At 42.9% G+C, this 18944-nt stretch overlaps 1 pseudogene across 1 annotated transcript in view; it reads right to left on the reverse strand.

Annotated features, from left to right (window-relative positions):
- Positions 1–18050, reverse strand: part of LOC144686337 (NACHT, LRR and PYD domains-containing protein 3-like) — a 41440-nt pseudogene extending 23390 nt beyond the window's left edge. Inside the window, exons 1-7 of the transcript XR_013577902.1 lie at positions 17987–18050; positions 16277–16443; positions 12372–12543; positions 12205–12270; positions 6604–8340; positions 804–890; positions 257–441 (exon numbers count right to left, since the gene is read on the reverse strand). The product of XR_013577902.1 is annotated as an NACHT, LRR and PYD domains-containing protein 3-like (transcript). The remainder of the gene's footprint in view (positions 1–256; positions 442–803; positions 891–6603; positions 8341–12204; positions 12271–12371; positions 12544–16276; positions 16444–17986) is intronic.
- Between the last annotated feature and the right edge of the window lie 894 nt (positions 18051–18944).

An 18944-nucleotide genomic window follows, 5' to 3' on the forward strand; every position in this document is an offset into this window, starting at 1 on the left:
AGATATGAAAATTTTTTTTCTCGCAGACAGTTGAGAGACTTTGGAACTCTCTGCCTCAGAAGGTGGTGGAGGCGGGGTTACTGAATATTTTTAAGGGGGGTGCTGGATCGATTCTTGTTAAGCATGGGATTCAAAGTTTATCAGCAGTAGATAGGAATGTGAAATTCAAAACACAAGCAGGTCAGCCATGATCTTATTGAATAGCAGAGCAGGATCAAGGGGCAAAATGACCTACTCCTACTCCAATTTCTTATGTTCTTATGTACTTAACTCAGTTTCTGTATTTTACTGTCCAGATTCATCAGAGCTACAGAAAGTAGTTTCACTCCAGAATCTTTCAGTTTATTATTACTGAGGTCCAGGTTCGTCAGTGACTGGTTTGTACTGAGAGCAGAGGCAAGATCATTAGCACAAGAATCTGTGAGAGTGTTGTTACACAGTCTGGAGAGCAGAGGGAGAGAAAACAGTGGAAATCTGGACAAAATACAGGCAGGGGTGAAATTGGATATGTATGGAGTTGCAGAATAGTCAGCACTGAATCGGTCATCTGCGATATGGGTCTACTTCAATAGACCTCAATATCAGGTATTCCTACAGATGCCAGAAAATATGGTTTTACCAGTTTTACATCCCTGCCATTTCCATGTACATTTTCACCCCACTGATTAATATTAATCCTACGACTGATACTCATAATAACGTACATAGTGCTATTAATAACCTAAATCCTGACACCAATATCAATAATATAGTGTCAGACATCCAGTTATTATAAACTCAAACTCACACAGTCTGGTACTTACTTCAGTTCCTGTATTTTACAGCCTGGATTCCTCAGGGCCGCAGACAGTAGTTTCACTCCTGAATCTCCCAGATTATTTTCCCTCAGTCTAAACAGAGAAGTGAGAAACACATTAAACAGGCTGAATTTTCACAAAGGAGGCAAGGAACAGGAGCTGGGGTTATTTTGGGTCAGAAACCCACAACCGGCGGGAAAGTGATTAAAGTTTTGATTTTTAAATGGGGACGTCAATATTTGTCATGGAGACAGATTTCCTGTTCACTTGGCAGCCATCACTGAGGCTGCTGGTTGTCCTGAGGGAGAGATCAGGAGTTTGTACCAAAGCCTCCCACAGCACCAGAGGGAGGTGAGATGTCACAGGGAAGCCCGAGGCTTGGTACCCAGGGCAGGGAACCCCCTCAATTTATCGCTGCCAAACTGGAGGCCATGAGGGAGGGGTCGGGGGCGAGTTCCTCTTCCCCGAGGGGGGCAGGAGGAAGCCACCTCATCATGCAGCAGGGGCTCCACTTTGTTCAGCGTCCTCTCCCTTCACCTCCTCTCTCACAGCCTGCTGTTCCCTCGATGAGCTGTGTCATCCCAGTGCCTCATTCTCCTTAAGGTCCACACCTCTCTGGAGAGCCATGTTATGGAGAATGCAGCAGATTCCCACACTGACAGAGACACTTGCAAGAGGGGATTGGAGGTCACCACCCGACTGGTCCAGGCACTGGAATCACATCTTCAGAAGCCTGATGTCCTGTTCAATGGTTGTCCCACCATTGTGCCTCTTTCTGGGACTCCCACAGAGAGCTCAGTAGCATCACTTCGAGGAATATCCGTTATCCTTAGGACACACACTTTGGAGGATGAAGTATCATGGCAGTTTCCGGGAAAGTGAGTGCACACATGGAGGAAGTTTTTGTTGTGGTCACAGACGAGCCATTGAGGGAGTGGAAGCCCTTCCTGTATGGATCTCCCTGACCAGTCACTGGGTGCCTTGATGGCCAATGGGTACAATCAGTGATACTCTGCCCCTGGAGGAATCCCTGTGTCCCTGCAAGGTCTCCCTGTTATTAAATGAATGCGCAGTCCAGCTCTGGAAAAAAGTTAATCCATGACCTGTGAGATGGCCTGGTGAGCAGCCACATGTGACATGCCTCTAAGGTCCACACCTGATCCTTGGAAGGAGCCAGAAGTGAAGGAGTTCCATGCCACAATTACTGTGACCAGCGCTGTGAGGTATTCAGCATTGAGGACACAGATGTATGTGACCACTGCCTGAAGAGTCACAATATCCACCCTCACTGGGCCTTGATAGCTCCGCCTTCAGAAATAGTTCCTGTATTGAATGTTTGGCCTCTGTTGCCTTCCTGCCCCTCTTTCCTCCCCGGTGCCATTCTGATGCCTGGGGTTCTGCCCTCCCTGCAGAGGGTGTTGCCCGTCATCCAACATCTGACAGCTAGAGCCTTCCTTCTGGGAAGGTGGCCTCTCAATTGTTCTTGGCAGCCTTTCTCCCTCTTTTACCTCCGCACTGCTGGGAGTGCCAACCCCATTCAAATCTTGAGTTTCCCTCCACACTGCTGGGAGTTCCAACCCCATTCAAATCCTGAGTTTCCCTCCGCACTGCTGGGAGTGCCAACCCCATTCAAATCCTGAGTTTCCCTCAGCACTGCTGGGACTGCCAACCCCATTCAAATCCTGAGTTTCCACCCTCCCTGCCACCTCACAGCACCAAGGAACCCCTTCCTAAGTGCCTGCCCCACTGACCTTCTTATCGGGCTGTGGCAGCCATGTGTGGCTCCCACTCTGTGCCCACTTTCCTTCAGAAGAACAGGTAAACCGTCCGCTCCTTTAGAACTTTAAATCTCAAACCTTATTATCTGCTGAACAAAGTTCTCAACTGTCTTACTTGAGATTCCTGTCCCAACCCGCCTACTCTTGGTGATTCACGATGAAACGAGCATCAGCATCTTGAAATTGACACACTGCAGGTGCCAGTATTCTTGGCACTTTCGCCCCCTCCCTCCGCTGTCTCTGTTTCCCTCCTTCGGGGAGCCCCGAAATGTAATTACATTGAATAAAAACTCAGATCAGATTCAATTGTTTTTCCCAATATCACAGGAAACATGGAAGCAACATCAGAAATTAATGCAGAGATTTTACTGTTACTGTAAATTAAATCTATTGGGGGTAATTTGATCTTTTGTCGATAGTGTATGATGGGTGATATTGGATCACCCGCCCATACTACAGCTCACCCGATTTTCCTTTCAATTGAAGGGAAAAGGAAACAGTGAGCAGTGTAAACTGGTGAACAATTCACTATCACTAATTTAACTACTGGTGAATGCCACTTTCATCCCTCTCAATGTTTATTAGGTAGAGAGTTGTCTCTGTGCAGCCTCTAAATGTCCCCCAGTTTGGCCTCAATCCCTGATGATCAGAATTACTCTCCTGAAGCTCAGTGACTGGCCGGCAAAGTTTGAGGAAACTTGTCTCATTTCTGTTCTTCGTTAATTCTGGGCTTTTATGAGAATGGCCCAGTTTTCCAAGAATTAAAGCAGTGATTCCATGTCCTTCATAACTCTGTGCATTTCATTACTCTGTATAATACCTCGGAGTGAATTATATTGCGAAACTCTGCTAACTGTTGCTTTAAAATCCATCCCCCTGGATTTTATACAACAAGGAAATGTTATTTTCTCCCTTTAACAAAGTTGAAATGTCCCTGTTCTCCTCGTTGACAGTGAAGGGCTGTCCCCCACTTTATTTAGCATTAAACAGGCTCTACCTTTACTGCAGGTGAGACTATTGCTATAGTTTAGAGAAATTTCCGGGGTTTCCTAATCCCACCGAATCCCCACACATGGGGCTGAATAATCCGCTCCTGTAAGGAGAGGGAGGGGGAACTTTACCCGAAAGTGGGCTGATCTCCGAACCCACCATTCAAACTTGGCGTATGATCCGCTAATTGATCCAGTTGTGAACGGAGGGTGGGTTTCAGGCCAACAGGGGGCGAGCATCTGCCCAAGCAGTATTGGAGGGCGGCATATCCAGCCTTTGAGGCCTTGACCCGAAACGAAGTCACAGTCAGTATTTTAAGGACCCTCTGGAATGGGGCAGTGTCAGAGGACGTAACAAATGCTGGCATTGTTCACAGCTTGGAGGCTCACTGGGACTTCAGCTTTTTCCAGGCTGTTAATTTATGAGTTCTGCTGTCTCCAAACTTTTCCACTGAGCAGAACTGGCATTCGTTATGAACCGTTGCATGGAGGAGTTGTCTAGTTGCTGCATGTTTTCCTTCAGAGATGTCTGCGCCATTGAAGTGAGGGGAGAGCAGGGGACAAGGGCCAAACCAGCCCCTGAGTTTAATGAGGACTCACTCAGAGCCCTCCTACATGCAGTGTCCAACCAGCATGAGCAGCTGATGCCTTCCGGTGGGAAGAGGAAGAAGCCAAGCCAAACACGTGCTGCCTGGGAGCAGGAGCTGAAGAGGTCCGCAATGTTGGGCTTGTCAGGAGAACCTGGCCTCAATGCCAGAAGGGCCTCATTGACCTGATGAAGGTGGCCAGGGTGAGTAAGGCCTCAGTATGTGCAATCTTGTGCCAGTGTGCTGCAGGGCACAGTCATGAAGGCAGGAGGATAGAGAGATTGGCTGGGCCTCCAAGACAACATGATGAACAAAGGGTTCACTGCCAGTGACTATGTCTGATTGTCTTTAAAGCTTTGGTCCAGTTGGAGGGTGAGAGTGGTGGTTTGGCAGAATGTGAAGGTGAGAGATTTGCACAGTATCCAGGCTGCCATGCACTTTACTAATAGAGGGTCCAGCATGCCATTCAGTAATCTGAAATTGTTAACAAGTGGATATTACACATTCAGGAGGTGTGAGCCCACAATGCCCATTTTATAGCCCTATATGATGGATAACAAATAAATACAACACTCAGCAGAACACTAAGCAGACAAAAAAAATGTTTGTAATTTATATGGGTTTGAAATGGAACCTGTGCTCCTTAAATCTCGCACTACCGGCAGTTACTCATCACATCCTGCCAATCAGATAAAAGACCCAATTATGCATAGCCTCTGTTTTCTGAAAGCCAGCCAATCTTCTATCCATGCTAATATGTTAATCCCTACACCATGGTCTTTATTTTATGCAATAACCTTTGATGTGGCACTTTATCAAATGCCTCTGGAAATCCAAGCACAGTATGTCTACAGGCTCCCCTCTGTCCGCTGCACATGTCACTCCTTCAAAGAACTTCATTAAATTGGTTACACATGATTGCCCTTTCACAAAACCATGTTTACTCTTCCCAATTACCTTGAGTTTCTCTAAGTGCCCAGCTATGACCCCCTTAATGATCAATTCTAACAACTTCCCCACTTCAGACGTCAAGCTAACTGATTTATAGTTTCCTGATTTCTGCCTCCCTCCCTTCTTGAATAGAGGGGTTATATTTGCTACTTTCCAATCTTATGGAAGCTTTACGGAATCTTGCAAATGTTGGAAAATTAACACCAGCACATCCACTACCTCATTAGTCACCTCTTTTAAGACCCTAAGATGAAACCCATCAAGACGTGGAGTCTTGTCAGCCTGCAGCTCCATCAGTTCACTCAGCACTGCTTCCCTAGTGATTCTAATTTCACCAGGTTCCTCTCTCCCTTCCACATCTTGATTTCCAGCTATTACTGGATATAGTCAAAGTGTGCTAACTGCTGCTGTAAAATCTATCCGCTGGATTTTATGCAACAAGGAAAGTTTAATCGTATCTATTAATGGGTTTGGGCCTTCGGTTAGCATCAGCCCATCCCATCTGGATAGCGAATTGTTCCAGGCTACCATCGTCATTCGCCCCACTCTGACCTCCACTATCCGTAAGGGCTTCTTCGATCTCCCTGAGTACTTTGAGGTTCCTCAGGGATTCGATTGTTTAATCTGTCCTGTTACAAAGATGACATGTGCCTGTTCCCCTAGTTGAAATGGGAGGGGTGTTTCCCACGTTATTCCCCTTTAAGTAACCTCTACATTTACTGCAGGTGCAGCTTTTATTACATTTCAAGGGAATTTCCAGGAGTTCTCTGCTTGCAGCAGTTTCACAGATATGGGGTGGATTATCAGAAAATTCTGTTATATACCAACTGTCAGTTCTACCAGAGACTGTCCACTCTGTGTAAGATCCAGTCAATGGTACAGATCCCTGAAAATTCCTCCCAGTTGTCCAGCGTGTGTCTGCATTCTGGGTATAAACGTGCAATGGGGGAATTCGAAGTTTTCCATCAGCAGCAGGTTTCTACATTAAATTAACAGAATTGGGAGGAATTTTAAATAATTAGAATTCGAAAGGTCTTATTTCGTAATTACCTAAATTTAAGATATTTCACCCTCCCGCCAGAAACAATTTGATTAATTAAGATAATATCTAGGACTTATTTTCCCTTGTGATCAGTACAGCTTACAGTTGATATGGCTTAAAATAGTTATTATTATTTAAGTTATGTTTATCCCCACGGTGTTTATTATCCTTAAACTATCTATATTCTGTTCCCTTTGTAAATAATTAGCACTATTTCTTATGATCAAAATCCCACGCTTAAACTATTTGATTCACCATGAAGTATACCAACAATTTGTTCACAAAGACATTATTCTTATTTTCCAATTTGTAATTTTACACTCATCTTATTTTGTGAAGTTTTTTCTGACTCTGCCTCTTTTTTCTTGAACTGGAAGTTATTTATTTTTTCATTTGTAAAATAGAAAAAAAATACTTCAATAATGAAAATACGAGCTCCAGGACCAAACAAGCAATTACCTCAACTTCTGGCATTTGTACAGAACGTATTCCAGCCGCTGGAGTCCTTCACACTGAATGTAGCACCTGTGTAGATCGAGGTGTTTTATTGCATCACAGAGTCCAAGGACATGAGACAGGACCGCACAGTCAATCGGGGTAAGTGTCAATCCACTAAATGCAAGTGTTTCCACAGATCCCACTGTGGCCTGAGCTAATGCTTTATTCTGAGACTCAAACAGGTAGTGGAATGTGTTCAGGAGGTTCCTTTTACCAGTTTCAGTCACTGTGTTTCCAATCTGACCTTTAACCTTCTCCTTCACCCAGTCAATCACTCGACAGGTTGTTTGATGAAGAAATGGACTCAGAAACTCGTCCAGGGGCCGAGCTGACTGTGGGGAGGAAAGACCAGCAACAAAACGGAGAAATATCTCAAATCTCCCATCATTTTCACTGTACGCTTCACTGAGGAGTTTCTTCATGTCCTTGGGATCTGGAGTCAGGAATTGTGCGAGTGCAGCTACAAACTCTTGGATGGTGAGGTGTGGGAACGTGTAAACCACACTCTGGATAGAATCATCTCTCTCCAAAAGTTCCATCAGGAACCCAGACAGGAACTGGGAAGGTTGCAGATTGTACTTGATCAAATCTCCATTTCTAAACACAATCTTCTTCTCAGAGACTCCTGTGAAGGCCATCTCACCAAGCTTCAGGAACACATCACGGGGGCTTTCAATCTCTAGACTATGGTTTTTCAGAATGTTGTAAATATAGTAGGAATATAGCTGGGTGATGGTCTTGGGAACTTGCTGCTGTTTCCTGTCTCTTTGTGTAAAGAAGGGGCCCAGTGACAGACCGAGGATCCAGCAGTAGGAAGGGTTGTAGCACATGGTGTACAGGATCTCGTTCTCCTCCACGTGTTTGAAAACAGCTGCTGCCACTGCCTGATCTTCAAAAAACTTGTTGAAATATTCCTTCCGTTCATCACCAACAAATCCCAGGATTTCAGCCCAGACACTGATCTCAGCCTTTTCCAATAAATGTAATGCAGTGGGGTGGCTGGTCACTAGCACTGAACATCCTGGGAGCAGCTTGTGCTGTATTAAACTGTACACAATGTCAGACACTTCACACCAGCATTCTGGATCTGTGCACATGGACTGAGGTTCTGTATTTCTCCGATTGTCAGCAGAATCGATCCTGTCCTTGAATTCATCCAAACCATCGAATATAAACAGCAGTCCTTCTGGGTTCTTCCAAACCTCTCCCAGAACATTCCCAAAGTAAGGATAGAAAACAGTATCAGATTCCTCAGGTTCATTCTGCAGTTAATATTGTTCAAATCCCGGAATTTAAAACTGAAAACAAATTGAACGTGTGGGTATATTTTCCCAGTGGTCCAGTCATAAACAATCTTTTGTACCATTGTTGTTTTTCCGATCCCTGGTACTCCACTCACTGCTGCTGAACTCCCAGATTTGGATTTTCTCAGGGAAAAACTGCTCTGGAACAATTGATCAGTTCGGATTTTTTCCAGTTCTCTCCGGAGATGTTTCTCTCTCCACTCTTCATGGTCCCGGCCTCTTGCCAGCAGTTCATGTTCTACAAGTGTCCGATCTCGAACATTAGAAATGATCGTTAGCTCAGCGTATCGATCAACCAACTGGAAAATCTTAACCTTCTCCTTTATTAGGATAGTGTTCACTCTCAATGTTTCAGTTTGTACCCAGAGGATCTCCTTGTGTTTCTGTTGAACATCTTAAATTAGAACAGAGAGAAAGTGGTTCTCAATGTTAGCTATACTGATGCAAAAACAACTTTCTAAGACTATTTCTGTATTCAGTAAAATGGCACAAGATTTAATTCACAGCTTCAGTAGAGATGCGAAGTTAATTGGAATTGTTGCCTGAAAGGTAACAATGAGGATTTGTAATGAGCTGTTTATAGATCAGGACAGTGTTAACCATCAGAGAGAAAATATCACCCTCACAAAAATCTCCATGCTTAGTAAACATCAGACGATATTTTCTCTCCGATGGTTAATACTGTCCTGATCTATAAACAACTCATTACAAATTCTCACGTGATTCTGGTTAGAAGGCAGTAGAGGTTCGGGTGCAGATGTCCCAAACTGTAGGTCCCGACCCCGACAGAGTCAGAGAAATCATGTTTGAGGTCAGGAGCTTCCTTTCCTCCAAGGCAGCACTAGTGACAGTGGAAAGGAGACGTCCAGTCCAGATGCACTGGCAGGACTGTCCCGGACTCATTGCATCGATGCTGTCAAGAGCTAGGTGCTGACTCTGAGCTCAAAATGCTCTCAAATCTTAGGAGACACATTTATCAATGAGTTCGAGCAGGCTTGGAATGTTTATGAGCCAACCTGGCTCAGGCGCATACAGGTAAATGTAATTCACTGACTGACTGACGTGTTTGGAGTTGCAGAAAAGACTAGGAAGTCATGCGGCTGAGAAGGTGAGTGGTGACTTTGAAATTTGAAATTTTCTGTATTCCTGTTCCAATCCGCCTGTTGCACAGGCTCGTTCCCGCAGTATAATTATTCTGCGGAACCAGAAGCAGCGGAAAAGGTCTGATTGCAGTTTGCCCTGGGTGGGTGTGGTGGTGGGGGGGGGGGGGGGGGGGGGGGGGGGTGCGGTGGGGGGGGGGGGGGGGGTGGGGCGGTGGTGATGGGGGAAGGGGATTGCAGTGCATGTAAGGCCAGAAGGCAGAGGGTCCGATTACGGTGTGTATGAGGGGAGAGGGGAGAAGGACTGATTACATTGCTTGGGGTTGGGGAGGAAGGGGAGAGTGGCTTGTTACAGTGCTTGCAGAGTGGGTGGTGATGCATGAGGAGAGTTTGGCTGATTAGAGTGTGTGGGAAGAGTGGTTCATTACAGTCTCTGCAGAGGGGCTGGTGAAGGATGGAGAAAGGGACTTCATTGAGTTTCTGTCACCAGGGAATATGGTGTTTGGCTGAAACCTCAGTGGTCTGTAACTGTCCCAAATTGTGTTCTATCCCTGTTCTAAAATGCTCCACTTTCCACATAGAACCCAGCTCTGAGTTGGGAGGAGCACGTTTCCACACTCAGGTAGGTTACTTATCTTGTGAATTCACCCCATTTTATTTTACAGCTGCATTTTGTGCTGCATAATCCCTAATGAAACTGCAGCCTCTGGGATTATAGTTTTATTTTTGTGTGTCATTTGATATCCTCAATTGAAAATTGGAAGTTAATTAGACTTAACTCACTTTGAAATTAAAGATTTCAAGATGACCCTTATGGAACCTCGGAGTGATGTTTCTAGATCACTAATGCTGAATGGAAATGTGAACATCTATATTATCCACTGCTCCCTGGCTAAGGTACATGAACTGGAATGGACTAAGAGTAAATAAAATAGTAACATCCTTACAAGTATTTTAAAAACATAGATTTTCAGAATTAAATGATGTAGTGTTTGTTGGCCTGTAATCCAAAACTTTAATTATATGCTGAATGTAACTATATTGCTACTATTTTTCACTGGTGTCAAATGTTAAAATAGGGTGACATTGGGAAATGGCTTCAGAAGCACTGTCCTATTGTGTCAATCTGTGAAAGAGCCAGTGATATTAATCTTCTGCAGAATTTTAAACAGGATATGGGACATCACCAATGAATGACGTGAATGTGCTATGAATGGTCAGGAAGTTCACAGTTACCATATCTGATATTGGGCATCTTATCTGGGAATTTTCCATGCCGACAGAGTGACAGAATACGCCTGGACAGGAGTTCACCTGTTACTAAATCAGGCTAAGACAGTTCCTTTGGGATATTGTCTCACTGGGTGAAGGGTTGACTTCCAACCCCATATCCCCGCCATTATTTTCTGTTTATGACATTTCAATGATTTATGTACCCGGATCCACAAATGTATTTTAACCTCCATTGTTTCTAACTTCTCATCATTCATGAAATACCCTGTTTTAGCATTTTTTTTAAAAACAGCCTTAATATTTCAGCGATAATATGTTTATTTGAACTCCACTACACTTCACCACACGGTGTCCTTTAGGGCAGAAAACATTTACACTGCATTCCAACTGATCTACTAATAAATATACTCATTGTTCATTTTGGTTTGAACGTCTGGGTGTCATGAAACTATTAATGTATATCATATTTTGGAAAATATATATTTTTTTAATTAATGTTTGTTCTGCAGGTATGTCTTAATTGGATTAAAGCCAGCTAGTGTGGATATGTACTAGTTTTGATGTGTAAGAGAGATAGCGTGTATTTGCATTCTTAGAATCGAGCATTCAAGAAGTGGGGTGAAAATTGATGCCTTTCTAGCAGCTACCAAGCAATATGTTTATATTATTAATAAAATTGGTATTTTGAAAATGGTTTCATTGTTAAAAGGTGAAGTTCAAAGAGGCTGCTGATACAATGAGGATTAAGATCCATTGGGGCCGATAGGTATAACTTCAGTAGTTTTCGGGTGTGCAGGCAGAGGCAATTTAAGATCAAAAGGCAGTTGCAAGCCTCCAACTGGCTCCACAGTGAAAAGAACCTCATTCTGAATTCGTGAGGTGAAAATACTTTGCCTAGTGTCTGGTTATGTCTATGGGTTGCTGTTGTCTTAATGGAGATTAGTTTGGGAATTTGGTAAAAGTTATGATAGTAGTAATTTGTGGGAATGTGCACATTTATTTTAACCTATTTAAATTAATGAAATGTTTTATTTAGTTAATGTAAATCCTCGAGAACTGGCGGCCTGATTCCTGAATTTAGAGTCACATCTCAAACGTAATGTTAAATTATAGGTTATGACAGTTGTTTAAATTTTCCCTTTGGGATTTTTAAATAACTCAACTTTACCAACTGCAACGGCCATAACACTCCCTGTAATGAAGGTTTGGGAAAGTGCCAATATATATCGAATTGACGTTGACTTGGCCAAAAGACGTAATGAATAAAATAATTACTCTTTGATTAGAACAAGGTGCTCTATCTGTCTCATTGCAATGGCTAAGCAAATCAATAACTTCCCAGTCAGTATGAACATTGTCTTTTCCTCACATTTCGCCACAGATGAATATTCTTTTGATGAACATTGAGACCATGTACCAAATTGCATACAACATTATCTGACTACTCATATTGTGCTGTAGAAGGATGACATTAACCATAGCGCTTCCCTGACAGTTTACGGTGGGTCAGCATTCTAGGAAATCAGTTCACACTTCACACCTAGCTCAACGCCCTGTGCTTTACTTATCGCCAGACTGAATGTGCCACATAGAGTAGGTTTGTAATAGGATTCACAGTGTATCAGGATCCTGCCATGTCTGTACAGGATTTCACTGTGTATCAGGATCCCACCAAGTGTGTATACCACTTTACAAATGAAAGCGACCTGCATATTTAGAGAAAACATCAAAAATCGGTTGAATTGTAACTTTATGCTGAAAAGTTGAGGATTGATCACAAATCCAAAGCACATTCCATCCTGCTTTCCAGGCCACTGAAGTTCTGACTCCCAGATTCTGACCATCTTGAAACAAAGTGCTACAGTTAAACATTCAGTTCCTCAAACGTGGAATAAATGTTTTGAGATTTCTGATTAATCACTTACCTTCCAGGTGACTCGGTAATTCGGATGCCTCTCGGTTCACATTGAGATAAACAGATGGATCAGGACCTGTTTAAATTAATCAGCTTTCTTAAAATCAGCTCAATAATGGTATAATAACATTTGCAGTGTTTGAAACTGAAATTGAATTCAATTTGATTTTTCCATACCGCGTTCCTGTATTTCTTTCAGTATTTTATCCAACTTTGGTAACTCATGGCGCATTTTCTCAAAGGATTCCCACATCACTCTTCGTGCCTGAGAGCCCTTCTCCATCACCAGGCTTAGAAGAAGTTTGGAAGTGTACACCCGGTTTCCCTTCTCCATGAGTTCAGTGATTTTCTGTAAAGAATAATAAGTAATGAATGTATTGAGGAGCAGAGTGAAAGGTAAACACTGATAATAAGGAGGAAAGTGATTAGTGGTGAGAATTCCAAGTTGTTTTGAGCACAGAAACCAGTCACTGGGCAGAGTCATGATCCATGGTCAACATGGGTACATAGACCGTAAATATCATAATTCAATCATAAACAGGAAATAAATCTGATGGCACTAAAATGGAAATCAGAATTATATTTAGGGAAGAGTGAGGAATCACTGAGAATCAGCAATAATTTTAATGTGGTTAGTGTTCTTTGTCCATTAGTATCCGGCATGATGTCAGATTACTGACTGATAATATGATCCACTTGTTTCTCACACTGACTTCCTGTTGCCACACTTTGTGAGTTATTCAGAAATAAAATAACAGCGAATCAGAGCTCAATTTGCAGCAAAGGGTCTTTTTGAGCTGAGGGAAACAGCTAGAAATCTGTCTGAGAAATTACCAGTGACTAATCAAAACAACCACTGTTGATTTTTCAGTCAGGAGAATTAGCAACAACAGTGGTAGAAACCAAACCAATTCAATCACTCTTCCCCTCGGACTCTAAAATATATGGAAACAATATTTTGCACATCCACAGACAGTGCGAAATCACAGTAACCAGGAACACGTGCCAGCAGTGGGGCTTGTGTAGTCAGCACTTCCATCACCAGCGTACATTGAACCAGGAAACTAAATGTCCCACGGTGTTTTCACATAGAGGAGCAATCAAAAGATGAATCTGGTATGAAGCAGGATATATTAGCGGCTTTAAGCAAAATAGAAATGTTATGTAAGGGGGAGAGGTTTGTTGAGAGGTGGACAATAAGACAACTAAACGCTTGGTCATGAGTCGTGGTGTGAAGAGGAACTGCACAGGAGGGAATCTTCAGAGGAACTGATCAATTCAGTGGCACAGGATGGTTTGTAGAGCTGGAGGAGTTTACAGAGATAGGGAGGGTCAAGACATTGAAGGATATTGAAACAGGAGGATGGTAATTGGAACAGGAGACTTTAAAAGACTGGAGGCCGTTACAGGTGAACATACAATCTGAACAGGACTTGTGGGAGATAAGAGGACAAACAGCAGACTTTGAGTTCCTCAGGATTAGAGAAGATAGAAGGCTGGACAGCAGCGAAAAAAAGCTTTTTATGAAGGTTCAGCAGATGATGATCTAATGCAGGTCTGGAGACAGGCAATGTGATGAGGATTGAAGCAGGCGATCTTTGATGGAGAGTATCTGGATTCGTGAGTTCATCTCGCAGATGGACCTTGAGATGATGGCGAGTCTGGTTCAGCCTTAGACATTCAGCTCTGAAGTGGCAAATAAATATGCATAACTTAATACTGTAAATGTCAGTATAAAATCCTTGAAAAATCATTCCAAATCAGGGTTCGAGTTATATGCAGGGAAAAGGAGACAAATCATATGCCTTGGTGCTCCTTCTGCACAACTTATCTCCATCACATCCACCCCACCCACACCAGCTTTAACCCACTCCCTCACATTTTTGGGTTTTCAGCATTGAGAACAACAGACACAGTGTGGTCAAGTGTTTCATATAAATTTAGCAAAACTTCTTAGCTTGTGTAATCAATGCCTCTATTTGTAAAGCCCATCAAAACCTCAGGTTTCAGTAAGATACACTTTACAATGACGGCTTTATCAGGCAATTACAGACAACTTTGTTTCATATTATGTAACCATCTCTGCTTCTTTGAACCTGGCCCTATGCAATACCTGCTCAGTAACATCCAAAAGGCTTGAAGCTCAAGCAACAATCCCATATACAAATTAAAATAGCTGTATTAACAAGAAGCGTATAGCTGGAGGGGGTCGCAGGACCAGACTGGTGAGGCACTATACATGTTACCACGTACCTTGCGCTCCAGCAGCCTCCACTCAGGTCTGAAGACAGAATGAAGATTACAGAAGCTGCACTCAAAGACAAGGTGGTTCAAAACAACAGCAACGATTGGCCGATTCCAGATGGTTTAGGCACCATATTGGATGTTTTGGACAATGGCCAAACAGCCTGTCGATCTTGATAGTCAATGAGCCGGGGCGCCCCGATCGGAACAGGGCTCAGTGATTAACACAATCTTCAACACCCACTCACAAGCGCTGCTTATAAGCAGAGTATAAAATGTGAACTGCTGGTGTGGGTTTTATTGAAACGTGAAAAAAAAACAAGTAATTTTCATTAAACTAAGGCAGCACAGTTTATTAAATTAATTAATTGCACAATTTTAACCACAATCACAGCATTTTTAAACCATTGTCGGCATCCGAGCAAAGAGCCCCAATAGTCATCCTGGCTGCGGGATCATCGTAAGGATCCCACTCTGGGTCATATTTGGTTCTTTCACTTTAGGAATTATCCCGCCACAATAAATCATCTTCCTCTCTTGTTCACTGAATTAGATATTCCGCATTTTTGAACAATCTGATGGCACTTTGTGCAATAACAGAATCGAACAATTTGATGATAAAACCACATGAAACCTCAAGGGGCAGCACACATATTTCCACTCTTTGTGAAGGTTTATTTCCAACAACCATCCTAATATTCCATTCAACTCGAACATGATTCTTCAATGGTTTATTGAGGCAGACAGCCAAAGATTAAAATTCCACCAGTCCCCACCAACCCACACCCTTTCCCGGTTTCCCCAGTATAACTGCAATGAGGGTGTAATTTCTGTGCAGGCACCTCTTGGTCTCATACGTTACATGGGATCTGAAACTGTCGTACATTTTTAGGATTTGGGCATCGCTGGTTGCGGCACCCTTTATTGTCCAGCCCTAGGTGCCCTTGAGAAGGTGCTGATGACCCGCTTTCTTTAACCGCTGCAGTCCATGTGGTGTAGAACATTGTTATTAGGGAGTTCCAGAGGTTTGGTCCCGCGACACTGAAGGAACGGTGATAGTGTTCCAAGTCAGGATGGTGTGTGGCCTATAGAAGAATTTGTAGGTGATGTTCCCATGCATTTGCTGACCTTGTGCTTCTTGATGTTCAAGGTCGTGGGTTTGGAAGGTGCTGTCAAAGGAGGCTTTGCTGTTGCTGTGGTGCATCTTGTAGATAGCTCTGTTGCAAGTCTTTATGGCTGGTGGAGGGAGTGGATGCTGAAGGTGACCGATGGGCTGCCAATCAAGCAGGGATGCTTTGTCATGGATTGTGTCGAGCTTCTTGAGTTTTGTGGAAGCTGTACACATCCAGGGAAGCAGAGAGAATTCCATCATACTCCTATGATGTAAATTCAAACCTAACCTTAGGAAACACCAGAAGCAGTTTTATCTCCTATAAAACCCATTCACTTGCATAGAGTTAAGATTGGGTCCATTAATATTTCAGTGAGTGTGTGGTCAATCCATAGAACAGGCTTCCTGGGGAGATGGTGATGTATGAGATGTGTAACATGCTTATGAGGAACGTGACTTTTATTCTTGTGGTTCTGAAAGCTCGGTACCGCTGGGGTTTTATTCACTTCATGGATGGGTCCCTTCCAGAGTAACTAATTACTAAGATTAGTTAATAAGTCCAAAATTAACTCATACTAATTGTCACGCCATGCGACTCCAAGGGCGTTAGAAGATAACCCAGGCAAGATACTGATCATTTTCTTCATCTTGCATTTCCTTTGTCATTATTCTGTCAGCTTTGTGATATTTAAATAATTGAAACTCACCCTGTGCCCCGCCCACTTACCCGATGCTCTTGTCCATTGAAAATCCACTCGTTTGTTAACAATGAGCTGACTCCATCCACCCCTTCTTCAATCGCCTGTTGTAGCCTGTCCCGGTAGAATTTTGTCAACTGGAATAGTTAATAATTATCGTACTTCGTCAAGAGCTCTGTGACTGTGGAGTTTGGAGCTGTGAACACAATGAAGATGAAACATGTTATCAGATTTCTATGCAGTGGACTATAATTCCTCTTATATTAAATAGCTGAATCCCCCTGCGAACTAAAGTATCAAGCATCATCTTCAAACGTGTACAAACTGCCTGTTCATCTTCTCAAAAATCGGCCAAATTTATCACACATGACTATCAGGCTCACTTTCCTATGAGTCTCTTGAAATTTTAAACATTGTCTTATAACTAACACATTGCACCATTTAAATGGCCAAATGCAGAAGCTGGATGGGAATGCCATTGGCACCAGTTTCCCCTCCAAGTCACACACCTTTCTAACTTAGACTTATATTGCTATTTCTTCACCATCACAGGGTCAAAATCATGGAACTTCCTATTTAACTATTTCAGCTCTAACAGTTTCTGAATTCCATTCTCTATTTTCAGATCCGAATACTTCCAAACCTCCAGTCAGATCAGTACCGGTCCCACTGCTTAATTCACCTACTCTACAAAGCCATTAATGTTGGTGGCTTGAGGGCAGACAGTGGCATAGTGGGAATGTCATTGGGCTAGTAATCTAGGGGCCCAGGCTAATACTATGGGGCCTTGTGTTGAAATCCCACCACAGCAAATGGTGGAGTTTAAATTCAATTAAATGAGTAAAAACTAGATTGAAAGCTGGTCTTAATAATGGCAGCCATAAGACTATCAATGATCTTGTTTAAAAAAATCCATCTGGTTCAGTGTTGTCCTTTTGGGAAGGATAACTGCTGTCCTTACCTGGTGTGGCCACATGTAACTCCAGTCTCACAGCAATGTAGTTGACGCCTAACTGCCATCTGAGATTGCCTAGAAAACCACTCAGTTCAGGGGCAATTAGATGACGGGCAACAACTGCTGGCCTTGGCACCAACACCCGCATCCCATGAAAGAATATTTTTTAAAAATCAGAGCATGGCTATCTTTTTCCTTACCCTTGAACTCACTCCAATGGTCCAAGAGCATGGACGCTTCCCTGCTGTTCCAACCCTGCAACCACACTTTGATGTGTCTCATAATCGCCTCCTTAAGTGGCCCAGTGCAAAATGATCCATATATCATAATCCTGAAGCCTTGTCTATTAAGTTGCCTAAGTTGTAATATTCCTTCTAACTTACTATTAGGGACCTCCTCAGGGCTGTAGAAGAGTCTGCCTATTCCCCTGACTATATAATCTCCCACCACTATCACTTTCTTATTCCTATGTATACCTACCTCTCACCCCACTCAGGGTGACCTCCTGCTCCCTCGTGTCACACTGTTGTTCAGGAAGACCCTGCTCTGAGTCTCTGTCTCTATACACTTTACAGTCCCCAATGCCAGTTATGTACTGGACAGTTCCAGAACTCAGAATCTCCTTCCACCTGTGACTGTGATGTCCCTCTGGATGGTCACTCACTTCCCTCTTTCTATTCAGCCCATCATGCTGCCTCTTCCTGCGTGAGCTGCAGGTTCTTGCTCGAGTTTCAGAGTATTTTTCTGGACAGAAATTATATTTTAAAGAATCTTGTGAACCTACCTGGATTCGTTCTCATTCTTGTTGAAGATGTTGGATCTTCTCCCCTATTTGAACTTTCAGCCATGGTGATGACTGGCATTCCCTGATGTTCTATAATAAATATATTAATAGGAGGTTAGATGGAAATATTAACATGAGAAGGAGAACATTGCCTTGTTAACCATGATTGCAGTTCCTCCTCCCCCATCATTACAATAGCTGTTAGTTCTGGGATTGGGCATTTCCTAGTGTTATGATAAACTCCGCACATCAGGTGTGACATAGACCAGCTGCTCAGTGAAATCCACTAGGTCCCACTGATCTCCAAAACACAGTTCAGATGGTTTAGCGTTGGTTAAGACTCCACACTGGAAGCACCCATTTGTAAGATTTATCCACACAATGCAGGGTAAAACCAGACATATTCCTAAGGCAGGGAACATTTTGTGGTAAAATGTGGTAAAGATTATCGTTGATGAATTAAATAATCCTTCATTGTTTATACATTCGTGTTGAATTGAATGTTTTCTTTGTTTACAAATGTTTGTGTAATATTTTTGATTTCTTGAGTTTAGATATTAAATTATGGTATTTTATAAATATTATATCTATCCACACCTAAAATGTATTAGTGGGTGCGATTCCCCTGGTCTCCATGGGCAGTGACATTGTCCGTGTTTTCATGGAGGTCTATCCTGGGGTTGGTGCTTCAATTTCAATATGTTTACCCTGTCTCTTGTCATGCCAGAACCTGACTAATGAACAGAGTTTCAGGAGAGCAGGTGTGAAAAAGAGAGGAAGAAAGAGAGAGAGAGTGAGAGAAAGGAAAAGGAGAAGAAAAGAGAGCGAGAAGGGGGAGAGAGAATTCCAGCTCCGAAAATTGGAAATGGAGTTAGCAGCTCAAAGGCTGAAGCAGCGAAGGAAAACATCTCTCTACTGGCTAACAGCTTCTATCTCCCTACCCCAAACCAATCTCTGA

Source organism: Cetorhinus maximus, chromosome 11, assembly GCF_964194155.1.
Source record: "Cetorhinus maximus chromosome 11, sCetMax3.hap1.1, whole genome shotgun sequence".
NCBI classification, from domain to species: Eukaryota; Metazoa; Chordata; class Chondrichthyes; order Lamniformes; family Cetorhinidae; genus Cetorhinus; species Cetorhinus maximus.